Source organism: Nerophis lumbriciformis, linkage group LG27 (assembly GCF_033978685.3).
Source record: "Nerophis lumbriciformis linkage group LG27, RoL_Nlum_v2.1, whole genome shotgun sequence".
In the NCBI taxonomy this organism is placed as follows: Eukaryota; Metazoa; Chordata; class Actinopteri; order Syngnathiformes; family Syngnathidae; genus Nerophis; species Nerophis lumbriciformis.
Window position 1 is genome coordinate 3,087,970 of NC_084574.2, and position 19,531 is coordinate 3,107,500.

The 19,531-nt window shown below is 37.7% G+C and overlaps 1 long non-coding RNA gene across 2 annotated transcripts in view; it reads right to left on the bottom strand.

The window, feature by feature from the left end:
- Positions 1 to 7,874: 7,874 nt before the first annotated feature.
- The window catches only part of LOC133570231 (uncharacterized), a 16,677-nt gene continuing 5,020 nt past the window's right edge, over positions 7,875 to 19,531 (bottom strand). The window contains exons 3-5 of one of the 2 annotated variants that reach the window (XR_012051241.1): positions 10,506 to 10,563; positions 10,317 to 10,436; positions 7,875 to 8,063 (exon numbers count right to left, since the gene is read on the bottom strand). This is a non-coding gene — a long non-coding RNA (uncharacterized lncRNA). Of the gene's footprint in view, positions 8,064 to 10,244; positions 10,437 to 10,505; positions 10,564 to 19,531 lie in introns of those variants that run through there. The other variant, XR_009810072.2, reaches the window with a different exon arrangement.

Consider the following 19,531-nt stretch of genomic DNA (forward strand, 5'->3'; position numbering starts at 1 on the left):
TAATAAAAACAACATAAAACATACTGTTGAATCACTTACATGCATACATTTTTTTGTATTTATTGTACATATTAGTTTTTCAAATCAATAACATTAAGATAAGGATATGTGAATAGAATAAAATTAGTTTGTAATGGTCATTAACACAAATAAATATAAGTAATCTCTACAAAATATTATTACATTATAATACATTCAAGAAAATAGTCGAAATAAAAAATAGTCACTAATTAATCTGAAAATAACATACGATTATAAAGTTACTTAAATTATATATATATTTAATTATTTTTAATTACAAAACCAGAGTCCGTTTTTTGTTTTAAACTATTGATTAAAATTACATTAACACAAATAATTATCAATCATATACATATATACAGTGTACATTTTAAAAAAAAGAAATAGTATTATTTAATTACAAATAGAAATAACAAAAACATTAAGTAATGAAATAATAAAAACACACACATAAAAGTGATTAATTTAATTCATAAAAAACAATCTAAAACATACTGTTGAATCACTATATTATTATATTATTTATTGTATGTATTAGTTTTTCAAATCAATAACATTAAGATAAGTACATACATAGTATAAATTTAAGAAAATTTAAATGGTATTATTTAATTAAAAATAGAAATAACAAAAAATTGAAATAATAAAAACACACACATAAAAGTGATTAATTTAATTCATAAAAACAATCTAAAACATACTGTTGAATCACTTACATGCATACATGTTTTTGTATTTTTTTGTATTTATTGTACGTATTAGTTTTTCAAATCAATAACATTAAGATAAGGATATGTAAATAGAATAAAATTAGTTTGTAATGGTCATTAACACAAATAAATATAAGTAATCTCTACAAAATATGATTACATTATAATACATTAAAAAAAATAGTCGAAATAAAAAATAGTGATTTATTAATCTGAAAATAACATACGATTATAAAGTTACTTAAATTATATATATATTTAATTATTTTTAATTACAAAACCAGAGTCCGTTTTTTGTTTTAAACTGTTGATTAAAATGACATTAACACAAATAATTATCAATCATATACATATATACAGTGTACATTTAAAAAAAAAAGAAATAGTATTATTTAATTACAAATAGAAATAACAAAAACATTAAGTAATGAAATAATAAAAACACACACATAAAAGTGATTAATTTAATTCATAAAAACAATCTAAAACATACTGTTGAATCACTTACATGCATACATGTTTTTGTATTTTTTTGTATTTATTGTATGTATTAGTTTTTCAAATCAATAACATTAAGATAAGTACATGCATAGTATAAATTTAAAAAAAATTGGATTATTTAATTAAAAATAGAAATAACAAAAAAATTAAATAATAAAAACACACACATAAAAGTGATTAATTTAATTCATAAAAACAATCTATAGAATAAATATAAATAATATCTACAAAATATTATTACATTATAATACATTCAAGAAAATAGTCGAAATAAAAAATAGTCACTAATTAATCCGAAAATAACATACGATTATAAAGTTACTTACATGATGTATATATTTAATTATTTTTAATTACAAAACCATAGTCCGTTTTGTTTTAAACTGTTGATTAAAATGACATTAACACAAATAATTATCAATCATATACATATATAGTGTACATTTAAAAAAAAATTAAATAGTATTATTTAATTAAAAATAGAAAAAAAAATGAAATAATAAAAACACACACATAAAAGTGGTTAATTTAATTCATAAAAACAATCTAAAACGTACTGTTGAATCACTTACATGCATACATGTTTTTGTATTTTTTTGTATTTATTGTATGTATTAGTTTTTCAAATCAATAACATTAAGATAAGGATATGTGAATAGAAGAAAATTAGATTGTAATGGTCATTAACACAAATAAATATAAGTAACATCTACTAAATATTTTTACATTATAATACATTCAAGAAAATAGTCGAAACAAAAAATAGTCACTTATTAATCTGAAAATAACATATGATTATAAAGTTACTTACATGATGAATATATTTAATTATTTTTAATTACAAAACCATAGTCCGTTTTGTTTTAAACTATTGATTAAAATTACATTAACACAAATAATTATCAATCATATACATATATACAGTGTACATTTAAAAAAAAAGAAATAGTATTATTTAATTACAAATAGAAATAACAAAAACATTAAGTAATGAAATAATAAAAACACACACATAAAAGTGATTAATTTAATTCATAAAAACAATTTAAAACATACTGTTGAATCACTTACATGCATACATGTTTGTGTATTTTTTTGTATTTATTGTATGTATTAGTTTTTCAAATCAATAACATTAAGATAAGTACATACATAGTGTAAATTTAAAAAATAAATAAATGGTATTATTTAATTAAAAATAGAAATAACAAAAAAATGAAATAATAAAAACACACACATAAAAGTGATTAATTTAATTCATAAAAACAATCTAAAACATACTGTTGAATCACTTACATGCATACATGTTTTTGTATTTTTTTGTATTTACTGTCCATATTAGTTTTTCAAATCAATAACATTAAGATAAGGATATGTGAATAGAAGAAAATTAGTTTGTAATGGTCATTAAAACAAATAAATATAAGTAATCTCTACAAAAAAAAAGGTTACATTATAATACATTCAAAAAAATAGTCGAAATAAAAAATAGTGACTTACTAATCTGAAAATAACATACGATTATCAAGTTACTGAAATGATATATATATATATTTAATTATTTTTAATTACAAAACCAGAGTCCGTTTTTTGTTTTAAACTATTGATTGAAATTACATTAACACAAATAATGATCAATCATATACATATATACAGTGTACATTTAAAAAAATTAAATGGTATTATTTAATTAAAAAATAGAAATAACAAAAAAATGAAATCATAAAAACACACAGATAAAAGTGGTTAATTTAATTCATAAAAACAATCTAAAACATACTGTTGAATCACTTACATGCATACATGTTTTTGTATTTTTTTGATTTATTGTATATATTAGTTTTTCTCTGAGCTGCCACCTTAACGTGGTAGAGGAGTTTGCGTGTCCCAATGATCCTAGGAGCTATGTTGTCCGGGGGCTTCCATGCCCCCTGGTAGGGTCTCCCAAGACAAACAGGTCCTAGGTGAGGGATCAGACAAAGAGCAGCTCGAAGACTTCTATGGAAATGCAAGAACCGAGACTCAGATTTCCCTCGCCCGGACGCGGGTCACCGGGGCCCCCCTCCGGAGCCAGGCCCGGAGTTGGGGCACGATGGCGAGCGCCTGGTGGCCGGGCCTGTCCCCATGGGGCCCGGCCGGGCACAGCCCGAAGAGGCAACGTGGGTCCCCCCTCCAATGGGCTCACCACCCATAGCAGGGGCCATAGAGGTCGGGTGCAATGTGAGCTGGGCGGTAGCCGAAGGCAGGGCACTTGGCGGTCCGATCCTTGGCTACAGAAGCTAGCTCTTGGGACGTGGAACGTCACCTCGCTGGGGGGGAAGGAGCCTGAGCTAGTGCGCGAGGTAGAGAAGTTCCGGTTGGATATAGTCGGACTCACCTCGACGCACAGCAAGGGCTCTGGAACCAGTTCTCTCGAGAGGGGCTGGACTCTCTTCCACTCTGGCGTTGCCAGCAGTGAGAGGCGACGGGCTGGGGTGGCAATTCTTGTTGCCCCCCGGCTCAGAGCCTGCATGTTGGAGTTCAACCCGGTGGACGAGAGGGTAGCTTCCCTCCGCCTTCGGGTGGGGGAACGGGTCCTGACTGTGGTTTGCGCTTACGCGCCAAACAGCAGCTCAGAGTACCCACCCTTTTTGGATTCACTCGAGGGAGTACTTGAGAGTGCTCCCCCGGGTGATTCCCTCGTTCTACTGGGGGACTTCAACGCTCATATTGGCAACGACAGTGAAACCTGGAGAGGCGTGATTGGGAAGAATGGCCGCCCGGATCTGAACCCAAGTGGTGTTTTGTTATTGGACTTTTGTGCCCGTCACGGATTGTCCATAACGAACACCATGTTCAAGCATAAGGGTGTCCATATGTGCACTTGGCACCAGGACACCCTAGGCCGCAGTTCTATGATCGACTTTGTAGTTGTGTCATCGGATTTGCGGCCTCATGTTTTGGACACTCGGGTGAAGAGAGGGGCGGAGCTTTCTACCGATCACCACCTGGTGGTGAGTTGGCTGCGATGGTGGGGGAGGATGCCGGACAGACCTGGCAGGCCCAAACGCATTGTGAGGGTTTGCTGGGAACGTCTGGCAGAGTCTCCTGTCAGAGAGAGTTTCAATTCCCACCTCCGGAAGAACTTTGAACATGTCACGAGGGAGGTGCTGGACATTGAGTCCGAGTGGACCATGTTCCGCACCTCTATTGTCGAGGCGGCTGATTGGAGCTGTGGCCGCAAGGTAGTTGGTGCTTGTCGTGGCGGTAATCCTAGAACCCGTTGGTGGACACCGGCGGTGAGGGATGCCGTCAAGCTGAAGAAGGAGTCCTATCGGGTTCTTTTGGCTCATGGGACTCCGGAGGCAGCGGACAGGTACCGACAGGCCAAGCGGTGTGCGGCTTCAGCGGTCGCGGAGGCAAAAACTCGGACATGGGAGGAGTTCGGGGAAGCCATGGAAAACGACTTCCGGACGGCTTCGAAGCGATTCTGGACCACCATCCACCGCCTCAGGAAGGGGAAGCAGTGCAGTGCCAACACCGTGTATGGTGCGGATGGTGTTCTGCTGACCTCGACTGCGGAAGTTGTGGATCGGTGGAGGGAATACTTCGAAGACCTCCTCAATCCCACCAACACGTCTTCCTATGAGGAAGCAGTGCCTGAGGAATCTGTGGTGGGCTCTCCTATTTCTGGGGCTGAGGTTGCTGAGGTAGTTAAAAAGCTCCTCGGTGGCAAGGCCCCGGGGGTAGATGAGATCCGCCCAGAGTTCCTTAAGGCTCTGGATGCTGTAGGGCTGTCTTGGTTGACAAGACTCTGCAGCATCGCGTGGACATCGGGGGCAGTACCTCTGGATTGGCAGACCGGGGTGGTGGTTCCTCTCTTTAAAAAGGGGAACCGGAGGGTGTGTTCTAACTATCGTGGGATCACACTCCTCAGCCTTCCCGGTAAGGTCTATTCAGGTGTACTGGAGAGGAGGCTACGCCGGATAGTCGAACCTCGGATTCAGGAGGAACAGTGTGGTTTTCGTCCTGGTCGTGGAACTGTGGACCAGCTCTATACTCTCGGCAGGGTCCTTGAGGGTGCATGGGAGTTTGCCCAACCAGTCTACATGTGCTTTGTGGACTTGGAGAAGGCATTCGACCGTGTCCCTCGGGAAGTCCTGTGGGGAGTGCTCAGAGAGTATGGGGTTTCGGACTGTCTGATTGTGGCAGTCCGCTCCCTGTATGATCAGTGTCAGAGCTTGGTTCGCATTGCCGGCAGTAAGTCGGACACGTTTCCGGTGAGGGTTGGACTCCGCCAAGGCTGCCCTTTGTCACCGATTCTGTTCATAACCTTTATGGACAGAATTTCTAGGCGCAGTCAAGGCGTTGAGGGGATCCGGTTTGGTGGCTGCAGGATTAGGTCTCTGCTTTTTGCAGATGATTTGGTCCTGATGGCTTCATCTGGCCAGGATCTTCAGCTCTCACTGGATCGGTTCGCAGCTGAGTGTGAAGCGACTGGGATGAGAATCAGCACCTCCAAGTCCGAGTCCATGGTTCTCGCCCGGAAAAGGGTGGAGTGCCATCTCCGGGTTGGGGAGGAGATCTTGCCCCAAGTGGAGGAGTTCAAGTACCTCGGAGTCTTGTTCACGAGTGAGGGAAGAGTGGATCGTGAGATCGACAGGCGGATCGGTGCGGCGTCTTCAGTAATGCGGACGCTGTATCGATCCGTTGTGGTGAAGAAGGAGCTGAGCCGGAAGGCAAAGCTCTCAATTTACCGGTCGATCTACGTTCCCATCCTCACCTATGGTCAAGAGCTTTGGGTTATGACCGAAAGGACAAGATCACGGGTACAAGCGGCCGAAATGAGTTTCCTCCGCCGGGTGGCGGGGCTCTCCCTTAGAGATAGGGTGAGAAGCTCTGTCATCCGGGAGGAGCTCAAAGTAAAGCCGCTGCTCCTCCACATCGAGAGGAGCCAGATGAGGTGGTTCGGGCATCTGGTCAGGATGCCACCCGAGCGCCTCCCTAAGGAGGTGTTTAGGGCATGTCCGACCGGTAGGAGGCCACGAGGAAGACCCAGGACACGTTGGGAAGACTATGTCTCCCGGCTGGCCTGGGAACGCCTCGGGATCCCCCGGGAGGAGCTGGACGAAGTGGCTGGGGAGAGGGAAGTCTGGGCTTCCCTGCTTAGGCTGCTGCCCCCGCGACCCGACCTCGGATAAGCGGAAGAAGATGGATGGATGGATGGATAGTTTTTCAAATCAATAACATTAAGATAAGGATATGTGAATAGAATAAAATTAGATTATAATGGTCATTAACACAAATAAATATAAGTAACATCTACTAAATATTTTTACATTATAATACATTCAAGAAAATAGTCGAAATAAAAAATAGTGACTTATTAATCACAAAACAAGAGTGTGTTTTTTGTTTTAAACTGTTGATTAAAATGACATTAACACAAATAATTATCAATCATATACAGTGTACATTTAAAAAAAGTTAAATAGTATTATTTAATCAAAAATAGAAATAACAAAACAAAAAAATGAAGTAATGAAATAATAAAAACACACACATAAAAGTGATTGATTTAATTCATGAATACAATCAAAAACACACTTACTTACATGCATATAGGTTTTTGTTTTTTTTGTAATTATGGTATGTATTAGTTTTCTAAATCAATAAAATTAAGATGAGGATTATTTTCATATGCTCAGTCAGAAGTCAAGTTTTTAAATGATTCCTTTGCTTGTCACAATTAATACTGGTAACATAGGAAATGTTGAGGTGAAAAACTAGTTGTAAGCGTACATATTAAGGTAAAACTGAATAAAAAAGAATGTGCTATAGAGATATACAATGCAAAAACAGCACAGAAACGTAACAATACAACTTGCATGCACACCAAATACAGTATGTTGAGTTGAGTTGAGTTTGAGTTTATTTGGAACATGCAAGCATACAACATGATACATCACAATCTCCAGTTTCTCTTTTCAGCATGTTCGAAAAGGAGTAGGAAGAAGCAGAGCTTATTTAATCCTACCCCTTTTCTTTTACATAACAGTTGCTCAAACTTTTGTTCACTTCCTGTTCTCGATTTATTCACAATATACTCCATAAGTAATCACAATAAAAATAAATAAATAAATAATAATTGGTGAAGTAATTGTTGCGTTTTGGACCAGTTGTTAATTGTTTCTGGTCGCTCCCAAGCTCTTTACGACACTTAAAGCTGAGTAGAAGAACCACCAGAGACAGAATAGGTATTTTGTAATATATTTGCAAAGCTTTGCAAATATAATGAGACCAGTCCAGCATAGAACATTCAATCGCGCAGCTAAGATGGTCTGATCTAAAATATGGAAACCTTCTATTCTATAAAGTCTCTCTCCCTCCCACCCTCGCTGTCTTGTCTTTCCAGCCCAAACACATGCCCATTGTCCTCCGCAGCTGGACACAAGAAGAGATAAGGAGAAGGATTATCTCTCCTCCTTACATTCCATATTCAAGGTTAGCACACAGTATTTGCAGACAACCAAGAGACCACAATTGGAAGAAAAACACTAGCTGTTTTGTAATATGATTATGAAAATAAAGAAGTAACACTTAAATACGGATATATGAAAATATCTGCCCCCTTCAGATCTTCTAAAAATATCTTTATCACTAGTACAACACTTCTAAAATACGCCCCTCTTTGAGCGAGCTAGTCGAAAAATAAAAGCATAGTTACATGGGAGATAAACGGATGGAATCTATGTCAATGTCGTCACTGTCAGGGAAGGAAACCAGCATTTCTCGAAAGTGTGGGGATAAAAACCAAGAAATAACCAAAATATGATGGTTGATCTCTGATCTCTTAGATTGCCACACAACCAGAGGTGGGTAGAGTAGCCAGAAATTGTACTCAAGTAAGAGTACTGTTACTTTAGAGATTTATTACTCAAGTAAAAGTAACGAGTAGTCACCCAAATATTTACTTGAGTAAAAGTAAAAAGTATGTTGTGAAAAAACTACTCAAGTACTGAGTAACTGATGAGTAACATACACACTTATATCATATATATATATATATATATATATATATATATATATATATATATATATATATATATATATATATATATATATATATATGTATGTGTGGGGAAAAAAATCACAAGACTATTTCATCTCTACAGGCCTGTTTCATGAGGGGGGGTACCCTCAATCATCAGGAGATTTTAATGGGAGCATTCGCATACCATGGTTTATATAGGGCACAGAGTGGGTGGGTACAGGCTGGCATAGGGGCGTGGTGATTGGCTCATGTGTTACCTAGGAGGTGTTTCCGTCTATGGCGGCATGTTGTTACAATTTCGCTGCGCTTGTTGAGGGATGACAGGTCTGGACGGTAAATAATAAACAGTTTCTCTTTCAAGCATAGGTTGCATCTTTTATTACCACTATTGTAAGGTGTGCTGGATGCAAGAATTTGCCATGTTATTGAATATTCAACATTATTGTCTTTGAGGTCCCAAATGTGTTTGCTGAGTTCTGTGGTATTTCGCAGGTTTTTGTTCCTGAAAGAAGCCTTGTGATTGTTCCATCTGGTTTTGAATTCACCCTCGGTTAATCCTACATATGTGTCGGATGTGTTAATGTCCTTGCGTATTACCTTAGATTGGTAGACAACTGATGTTTGTAAGCACCCCCCGTTGAGGGGGCAATCAGGTTTCTTTCGACAGTTACATGCTTTGTTGGTTTTGGAGTCGCTCTGACTGGGGGTCGACGGCTCATGAGCCAATCACCACGCCCCTAGGCCAGCCTGTACCCACCCACTCTGTGCCCTATATAAACCATGGTATGCGAATGCTCCCATTAAAATCTCCTGATGATTGAGGGTACCCCCCTCATGAAACAGGCCTGTAGAGATGAAATAGTCTTGTGATTTTTTTTCACACACATACATATATTGCGCTCTACTACGGTATCGAGCACTATTTTTTGGATAACCTTATTAAGACATATATATATATATATATATATATATATATATATACTGTATATATATATATATATACATACATATACATTGATATATACAGTATATAATTTATATGTATTTATTTTGCTGTTTTTGTTTACATGTTAAAGGTGTTTTAATGAATATACATGCATGTTTAACACATATAGATTCCTTTCTTTCATGAAGACAAGAATATAAGTTGGTGTATTACCTGATTCTGATGACTTGCATTGATTGTAATCAGACAGTAGTGATGATAACGTCCACGTTTTCAAATGGAGGAGAAGAAAAGTTCCTCCTTTCTGTCTAATACCACATAGTGGTGAGTTTTTGGCATCTTATTTTTTCCAGCTTCCATATTCGTTTTTATACACTTTACAAGAAATATATTGGCGTCAAACTCTGTAGCTTGCTAGCTTGTTTGCGCTGGCTTTCGGGGACTCTTATTTTGAAAGCGCAGGCGCGATGGAGCGGCACTTTTATTGTGAAGACAGGAACTGTGCAGTCAGTCTTTAGGCTTTTGACGGGATGTACGGTTGGAATAAAAAAGTATCTTTTTTCCTTCACACTTTTGATTGATTGATTGGAACTTGTATTAGTAGATTGCACAGTACAGTACATATTCCGTACAATTGACCACTAAATGGTAACATCCCAATAAGTTTTTCAACTTGTTTAAGTCAGGTCATGTGACCACCTGGCTCTGTTTGATTGGTCCAACGTCACCAGTGACTGCATCTGATTGGTGGAACGAAGTGAAACGTCACCAGTAAGGCAGGCACTATGAAGGTCTGTCTGACAGACCAAAACAAACAAAGCGTGCATTAACAGATCGATAAAAATTAGTAGCGAGTAGCGAGCTGAATGTAGATAAAAGTAGCGGAGTAAAAGTAGCGTTTCTTCTCTATAAATATACTTAAGTAAAAGTATGTTGCATTAAAACTACTCTTAGAAGTACAATTTATCCCAAAAGTTACTCAAGTAGATGTAACGGAGTAAATGTAGCGCGTTACTACCCACCTCTGCACACAACAAGTTACATGTCATGTTTTTAAATTTAAAAAAACCGGCCACAGGCTGCAGAGATGACTTCAAAACACCACCTGTGTCTCAAGGCTTCCATGACTCCCTGGCTCGGCGGCTCCCTGGGGGCCAAGTTACACTTTCCTGGGATGTCGCTGGCAACAGCTGCTTTGGTGTCATTAACGCTCACACTTTCTCTGCTGTCAAACCGGGGGAAAAAAAGCTAATGTTTAGTTTTTACAACAAAACGCTGCAAGGACAGAACGTACCAAAAAGAGACATGCATGATCCGCACGTCACGTCCACATTTTGTCACGGGGTTGTGATCTGCAAAGGCAAGCAAAGGGGGAGCTGTCAGTCGGCCTTAATGTTTGCTTCCCGCCACGTCGTACAGCTGGACTGGAGAAAAAATAAATATTACAAATCAAAACAGAAAGGTTGACGAGTGAACACACGTCGACCTTTATTTTGTCTCGTTGAGTGGAGATGTCTTTTTTTTGTTGTTTTGGTGATTTTTTTAGGCATGCAAGTTTACCTAAAAGAAGAAACAGGGCATTTTAAATGATATTTTCGTTGTACCTCCACTTATAGTTTCTTTACACTTGTGCTATAGGACTTATGAAAATAAACACTTATTTGATGTATTTCCATACCTGCCAACTTTTGAAATCAGAAAAACCTAGTAGCCAGGATCCAGGGGCCGCAGGCCCCGGTAGGTCCAGGACAAAGTCCTGGTGGGGGGTTCCCCGACGCAAAATGATTATTAGCATTCAGACAGGTTAAAATGTTGCTAAAACCATCACTTTTCTATCAGTCACAGTGACTTTTCAAAATTATCGGTGCTGCCGTCAGTCGACATGCTAAATGGTTCCGTCTTCATGACATCGGCGATACTTTTTGAGGATTCAGAATCAGAATCAGAATCAGCTTTATTGTCATTACGCAAGGTAACGAGATTGAGGCCATTCCATACAGTGCGATGTGTGCATGCTAGAAAAACAATGTGCAAATATATAAAAATTTAAAAAATGTAGAAGTGCAATGAATATGGTGTGAAATGAATATATACATGAAAAAAACAAAAACAAAAACAGGGTGGTTGGTGGAATGGGTTATTGCGAAGAGAAGGCAGTTATGAGGGACAATGGGGCAGTCCGTTCAGGATGGTTATGGCCCTGGGGAAGAAGCTGTTCTTTAGCCTGTTTGTTTTGGTTTTAATGCACCTGTAGCGCTTCCCAGAGGGCAGCAGGTGGAACAGGTCAGAGCCAGGGTGGGTGCTGTCCTTGATGATGGCACTGGCTCTGTTGAGGCAGCGGGAGGTGTAGATGTCCGTCAGAGAGGGGAGAGGGCGGCCGATGATCTTCTGAGCCGTCTTGACCACTCTTTGCAGCCTCTCCCTGTCTGCTGCAGTGCAGCTGCCGTACCATACCGTAATACAGTAAGACACTGAATAATGTTTGATGTTTTGGTTCGACCACATCCATATTTTTTGGCGATTTTCGAGTCGGGAAACATTTTCCGAAATAACTGTCCCATGTGATCAGCCAGTGCGATTGGAAGTCCATGCTCAATTATTGCCTCCATAAATAAAACTTTGGCATTTATCACATCCAAAGAATCTGTTTGGGCGACGAAAAATGTTGAAAGTTTTCCACTTGTATCGCTAGCAACGGCATTAGACTTGTGTTTTTTGTCCCAACGTGGTCTTTTACATCGCTAATTCCTCCGTGTCCGATCGAAAAATCTTGTCTGCACAAGGTGCAATTCGCGTAGTTTTCACCCTTTTTGGAACGGATAATTATTCCCGGATAGGCTTTTGAATATTCTTCACGGAATGACTGCAGTTTTCTTTTCGGTTTAAGACTCGTTTGCGATTTTTCTCCGGCTGATTCCATGATCGTTCGCTGGTTTGGAAACAATGGCAACTGGTGCCTCGTGCTTGGCAGCGGTGCTATAAATAGCCTCGCGCATGGCATTCGGAATGGCTCGATAGGAAGTTACGGGAAGCAGTGTCGATTGTCATTGTTGTTACGCAATTTCGTGAATAAAACATTTAAAAAAAATAAAACATTTTAATTAATGAAAAACCGTATTTTTTATCACTGCAACCGTAACCCGGAATAGGTTGATGAAAACCGTACTAATTACGGGAAAACCGGAGTAGTTGGCAGGTATGTATTTCTGGGTATAACGAAGCAAATCATCAAATTATTTTGAACATTAGAAAAAAATACACTGTTCCTTCCCTTATTAATGAATAAAAAAATAAAAAATAAACTCATTCCAATGTTCTGAAGGCATACGACTGCGGAATATTAATTTGACGAAAAATTTCAAACAACTACCTAATCATCAATAAAAACAGCAAATTAATAAAAATATAAATAAATAAAATGTTTCTCTTTTTTGATCCGTCCATTGCTAGGGGTTGACCACTAAAAACAATACAATTGCATGGCAGCCAGAGATGTCGCATAAGGGCTGTGACATACATTTCCATCGACAATACAGGTAAAAGCCAGTAAATTAGAATATTTTGAAAAACTTGATTTATTTCAGTAATTGCATTCAAAAGGTGTAACTTGTACATTATATTTATTCATTGCACACAGACTGATGCATTCAAATGTTTATTTCATTTAATTTTGATGATTTGAAGTGGCAACAAATGAAAATCCAAAATTCCGTGTGTCACAAAATTAGAATATTACTTAAGGCTAATACAAAAAAGGGATTTTTAGAAATGTTGGCCAACTGAAAAGTATGACAATGAAAAATATGAGCATGTACAATACTCAATACTTGGTTGGAGCTCCTTTTGCCTCAATTACTGCGTTAATGCGGCGTGGCATGGAGTCGATGAGTTTCTGGCACTGCTCAGGTGTTATGAGAGCCCAGGTTGCTCTGATAGTGGCCTTCAACTCTTCTGCGTTTTTGGGTCTGGCATTCTGCATCTTCCTTTTCACAATACCCCACAGATTTTCTATGGGGCTAAGGTCAGGGGAGTTGGCGGGCCAATTCAGAACAGAAATACCATGGTCCGTAAACCAGGCACGGGTAGATTTTGCGCTGTGTGCAGGCGCCAAGTCCTGTTGGAACTTGAAATCTCCATCTCCATAGAGCAGGTCAGCAGCAGGAAGCATGAAGTGCTCTAAAACTTGCTGGTAGACGGCTGCGTTAACCCTGGATCTCAGGAAACAGAGTGGACCGACACCAGCAGATGACATGGCACCCCAAACCATCACTGATGGTGGAAACTTTACACTAGACTTCAGGCAACGTGGATCCTGTGCCTCTCCTGTCTTCCTCCAGACTCTGGGACCTCGATTTCCAAAGGAAATGCAAAATTTGCATGGTTGGGTGATGGTTTGGGGTGCCATGTCATCTGCTGGTGTCGGTCCACTCTGTTTCCTGAGATCCAGGGTCAACGCAGCCGTCTACCAGCAAGTTTTAGAGCACTTCATGCTTCCTGCTGCTGACCTGCTCTATGGAGATGGAGATTTCAAGTTCCAACAGGACTTGGCGCCTGCACACAGCGCAAAATCTACCCGTGCCTGGTTTACGGACCATGGTATTTCTGTTCTAAATTGGCCCGCCAACTCCCCTGACCTTAGCCCCATAGAAAATCTGTGGGGTATTGTGAAAAGGAAGATGCAGAATGCCAGACCCAAAAACGCAGAAGAGTTGAAGGCCACTATCAGAGCAACCTGGGCTCTCATAACACCTGAGCAGTGCCAGAAACTCATCGACTCCATGCCACGCCGCATTAACGCAGTAATTGAGGCAAAAGGAGCTCCAACCAAGTATTGAGTATTGTACATGCTCATATTTTTCATTTTCATACTTTTCAGTTGGCCAACATTTCTAAAAATCCCTTTTTTGTATTAGCCTTAAGTAATATTCTAATTTTGTGACACACGGAATTTTGGATTTTCATTTGTTGCCACTTCAAATCATCAAAATTAAATGAAATAAACATTTGAATGCATCAGTCTGTGTGCAATGAATAAATATAATGTACAAGTTACACCTTTTGAATGCAATTACTGAAATAAATCAAGTTTTTCAAAATATTCAAATTTACTGGCTTTTACCTGTATATTAAAATGTGTTTTATTTTCATATGACAAGATCCCAGAACTCTCCAAAATAGCAACTGTTAAATTAAAATACCGTATTTTAGGGAGTATAAGTCGCACCGGAGTATAAGTCGCACTGGCCGAAAATGCATAATTAAGAAGGGAAAAAAACATATATAAATCGCATTATTTGGGGAAATTTATTTGATAAGTCGCACTCCCGGCCAAACTATGAAAAAAAACTGCGACTTATAGTCCGAAAAAGACGATAAAATAAATAAAATGAAATCTAATAAATCAAGTAACCATTATTTGTTGACATTCGGTTTCAAAGCCAAAGGGAGCCACGGCGGAGGCATGAAAGAGCCGCATGCGGCTCCAGAGCCGCGGGTTGCAGACCCCTGGCTTAGTTCAAGTAAAATACCCCTAATTTTTGTATTTTTTTTTTTTTCATGTTTTTGAACACTGACTTTTTGCAGTGTAAATATAAATATGCACAAATGGATGAAGAACATGTCAACACAACAAACTTTGCTGTAGCTTACAAAATATTTTCATTATTATCACCCATTTTTATGTTCCTGCACAAAGTCACAAGCTGGTTTCAGTTTCGATCTTGATCATGTAGATACAAACCGGTTCCACTGTACTTTTACTAACATTGTTTTTCATATTTCTTTGTGCCAACAACTTGTGTCCTGATGTTTGTTATACAATGCGTGGACACTTACACGGGTCGCGTCCCTTCCCTGCGTTACATTTTTAACTCTAGAACTGCCAGCAAAGTACTCTTTGTAAAAATCAACCCAGGAAAAAAAAAACATTCCGGTTCTTTTTACTCAGCATTCCAAATTATGTTTTTTTTAATGATGTTATTATGAATGTTGTCTATCTGTGTTGGCCCTGTGATGAGGTGGCGACTTGTCCAGGGTGTACCCCGCCTTCCGCCCGAATGCAGCTGAGATAGGCTCCAGCACCCCCCGCGACCCCAAAAGGGACAAGCGGTAGAAAATGGATGGATTATCTCACTGTATTAAATGTTCAGCATATATCTGTCGAGTGTAGATCACTACTTTTCACGAGGGTTACGCTCGAGACCCCGATCGAATAGAACCAGTACCGTATATCCATTTTTTCCCCCCAAAAACTGGAAAATGCCTAACAGTTAGCACGCTGGCCAGCATCACGTAACATAAAATATGAGCAAAAGGAGCTAAAAAAAAAGCTAGCATGCTAACAGTACTATGCTAACATGCTTACAGTTAGCATTAGTGAAATACCAAAATAATATGACACTGAGGTGTATACCTGCTAAATGAGCTTGGAAACCTAATGTTAGCATGCTAAAATGCTAACATGCGTCAAGTGTTAAAACATATCCATCTGAGGTCTATACCTGAACAATGTATTTTTCAACGTTAGCATGCATCAAGTCCCAAAATATGACTGATGTGTACCTACAAAGTTTGCTTTAAGAAGTTAGCATACTAACATTAGCATGCCAACAGTACTATGCTAACATGCTTACAGTTAGCATTAGTGAAATACCAAAATAATGACACTGAGGTGTATACCTGCTAAATGAGCCTGGAAACCTAATGTTAGCACGCTAAAATGCTAACATGCGTCCAGTGTTATAACATATTAATCTTAATCTGTTTTTTTTTTTCAACCTTAGCATGCATGAAGTACCAAAATATGACTGATGTGTATACCTACAACATTTGCTTTAAAAAAGTTAGCAATATAACATTAGCATGCTAACAGGGAGCTTTCCTCAAGTAACAAAATATTTGATGCTGAGCTGTATACCTAGCAACAAAATTAGCATGCTAATGTTAGAATGCTAATAATATGACACTGAGGTGTATACCTGCTAGGAAACCTAATGTTAGCATGCTAAAATGCTAAGTGTAACATGTGTCTAGTGTTAAAACATATTAATCTTAATCTGTGTTTTTCAACGTTAGCATGCATCAAGTACCAAAATATGACTGATGCGTATACCTACAACATTTGCTTTAAAAAAGTTAGCATACTAACATTAGCATGCTAACAGGTAGCTTTCCTCAAGTAACAAAATATTTGATGCTGAGCTGTATACCTAGCAACAAAATTAGCATGCTAATGTTAGAATGCTATTAATATGACACTGAGGTGTATACCTGCTAAATGAGCCTGGAAACCTAATGTTAGCATGCTAAAATGCTAAGTGTAACATGTGTCTATTGTTATAACATATTAATCTTAATCTGTGTTTTTCAACGTTAGCATGCATGAAGTACCTAAATATGACTGATATGTATACCTACAAAGTTTGCTTTAAAAAGTTAGCATACTAACATTAGCATGCAAACAGTACTATGCTAACATGCTTACAGTTAGCATTAGTGAAATACCAAAATAATGACACTGAGGTGTATACCTGCTAAATGAGCCTGGAAACCTAATGTTAGCATGCTAAAATGCTAAGTGTAACATGCGTCTAGTGTTAAAACACATTAATCTTAATCTGTTTTGTTTTTTCAACCTTAGCATGCATGAAGTACCAAAATATGACTGATGTGTATACCTACAACATTTACTTTAAAAAAGTTAGCATACTAACATTAGCATGCTAACAGGTAGCTTTCCTCAAGTACCAAAATATTTGATGCTGAGCTGTATACCTAGCAACAAAATTAGCATGCTAATGTTAGAATGCTAATAATATCACACTGAGGTGTATACCTGCTAAATGAGCTTGGAAACCTAATGTTAGCATGCTAAAATGCTAAGTGTAACATGCGTCTAGTGTTAAAACATTAATCTTAATCTGGTTTTTTTTCAACCATGCATGAAGTACCAAAATATGACTGATGTGTATACCTACAACATTTGCTTTAAAAAAGTTAGCAATATAACATTAGTATGCTAACAGGTAGCTTTCCTCAAGTAACAAAATATTTGATGCTGAGCTGTATACCTAGCAACAAAATTAGCATGCTAACGTTAGAATGCTAATAATATGACACTGAGGTGTATACCTGCTAAATGAGCTTGGAAACCTAATGTTAGCATGCTAAAATGCTAAGTGCAACATGTGTCTAGTGTTAAAACATATTAATCTTAATCTGTGTTTTTCAACGTTAGCATGCATCAAGTACCAAAATATGACTGATGTGTATACCTACAAAATTTGCTTGAAAAAAGTTAGCATACTAACATTAGCATGCTAACAGTACTATGCTAACATGCTTACAGTTAGCATTAGTGAAATACCAAAATAATGACACTGAGGTGTATACCTGCTAAATGAGCCTGGAAACCTAATGTTAGCATGCTAAAATGCTAAGTGTAACATGCGTCTAGTGTTATAACATATTAATCTTAATCTGTTTTTCAACGTTACCTGGAAACCTAATGTTAGCATGCTAAAATGCTAAGTGTAACATGCGTCTAGTGTTAAAACATATTAATCTTAATCTGTTTTTTTTTTTTCAACTTTAGCATGCATCAAGTCCCAAAATATGACTGATATGTATACCTACAAAGTTTGCTTTAAAAAGTTAGCATACTAACATTAGCATGCTAACAGTACTATGCTAACATGCTTACAGTTAGCATTAGTGAAATACCAAAATAATATGACACTGAGGTGTATACCTGCTAAATGAGCTTGGAAACCTAATGTTAGCATGCTAAAATGCTAAGTGTAACATGCGTCTAGTGTTATAACATTGTTTTTTTTTCCAACCTTAGCATGCATGAAGTACCAAAATATGACTGATGTGTATACCTACAACATTTGCTTTAAAAAAGTTAGCAATATAACATTAGCATGCTAACAGGTAGCTTTCCTCAAGTAACAAAATATTTGATGCTGAGCTGCATACCTAGCAACAAAATTAGCATGCTAATGTTAGAATGCTAATAATATGACACTGAGGTGTATACCTGCTAAATGAGCTTGGAAACCTAATGTTAGCATGCTAAAAGGTTAAGTGTAACATGTGTCAAGTGTTAAAACATATTCATTTGAGTTCTATACCTGAACAATGTGTTTTTCAATGTTAGCATGCATCAAGTACCAAAATATGACTGATGTGTATACCTACAAAATTTGCTTGAAAAAAGTTAGCATACTAACATTAGCATGCTAACAGGTAGCTTTCCTCAAGTAACAAAATATTTGATGCTGAGGTGTATACTGTTGCGTTTTGGACCAGTTGTTCCTCCCAGGGAATTCAAGTCACAATTCGCTCCCAAGCTCTTTACGACACTTAAAGCTGAGTTGAAAAAACCACCAGAGACAGAATAGGTATTTTGTTGTATATTTTCAAAGCTTTGCATATATACATTTTGATTGAGCAACAAAATTACAATTATTATTAGCAACATTTTGATTTTGAGCAACAAAATTAGCATGCTAATGTTAGAATGCTAAGGATTGTGCCGCAAATCGATGAAAAAATAGCTATCGGACGGCACTTTAGACACACCTGCTTTAATCTCTTTGATATGTCCCTGACAGTTTTGAAAAATCACTGTTAGACATTCAGACATGATTACAGGCAGAGAGTATTGGACTTACAAGACATGCAGTTTGGTCAAAGCATCTTCCCGCTGAAAAAGTTGAGTGAACTATGGAATAGAAATGTCCACAAGCAGGTGTGGTGTTAAATGACTTTGCATCATGTAAATGGAGTCGCCACAAAGGTCAGCACAGAATGAAAACAAAAGAAAATGTGCGCGAGGTCAGGAGTATTTGCTCGTGAGCTGGTGGTGATGCCAGGCTGAGTCAACACGCTCTTGTTTGCCCACATTCTCATTACTGATCCATGCATGTCAACATCTGCTTTTTAGCTTTGTCCTGGCTTTTCTACTCATCTTCTACTCCTCATTATTATTATTATTATTATTAAAAAATAGATAAAAGTGCTCATAGTGAGATATAAATATGTGTATCGGTAAAAGATAAAAATAGATAAAAGTGTTAATAGTGGGATATAAACATGTGTATCGGTAAAAGATAAAAATAGATACAAGTGCTCATAGTGAGATATAAATATGTGTATTGGTAAAGGAAAAAAATAGATACAAGTGCTCATAGTGAGATATAAATATGTGTATTAGTAAAGGAAACAAATAGATAAACCTGCTCATAATGAGATATACCAAATATGTGTATTGGTAAAAAATAAAAATAGATAAAAGTGCTCATAGTGAGATATAAA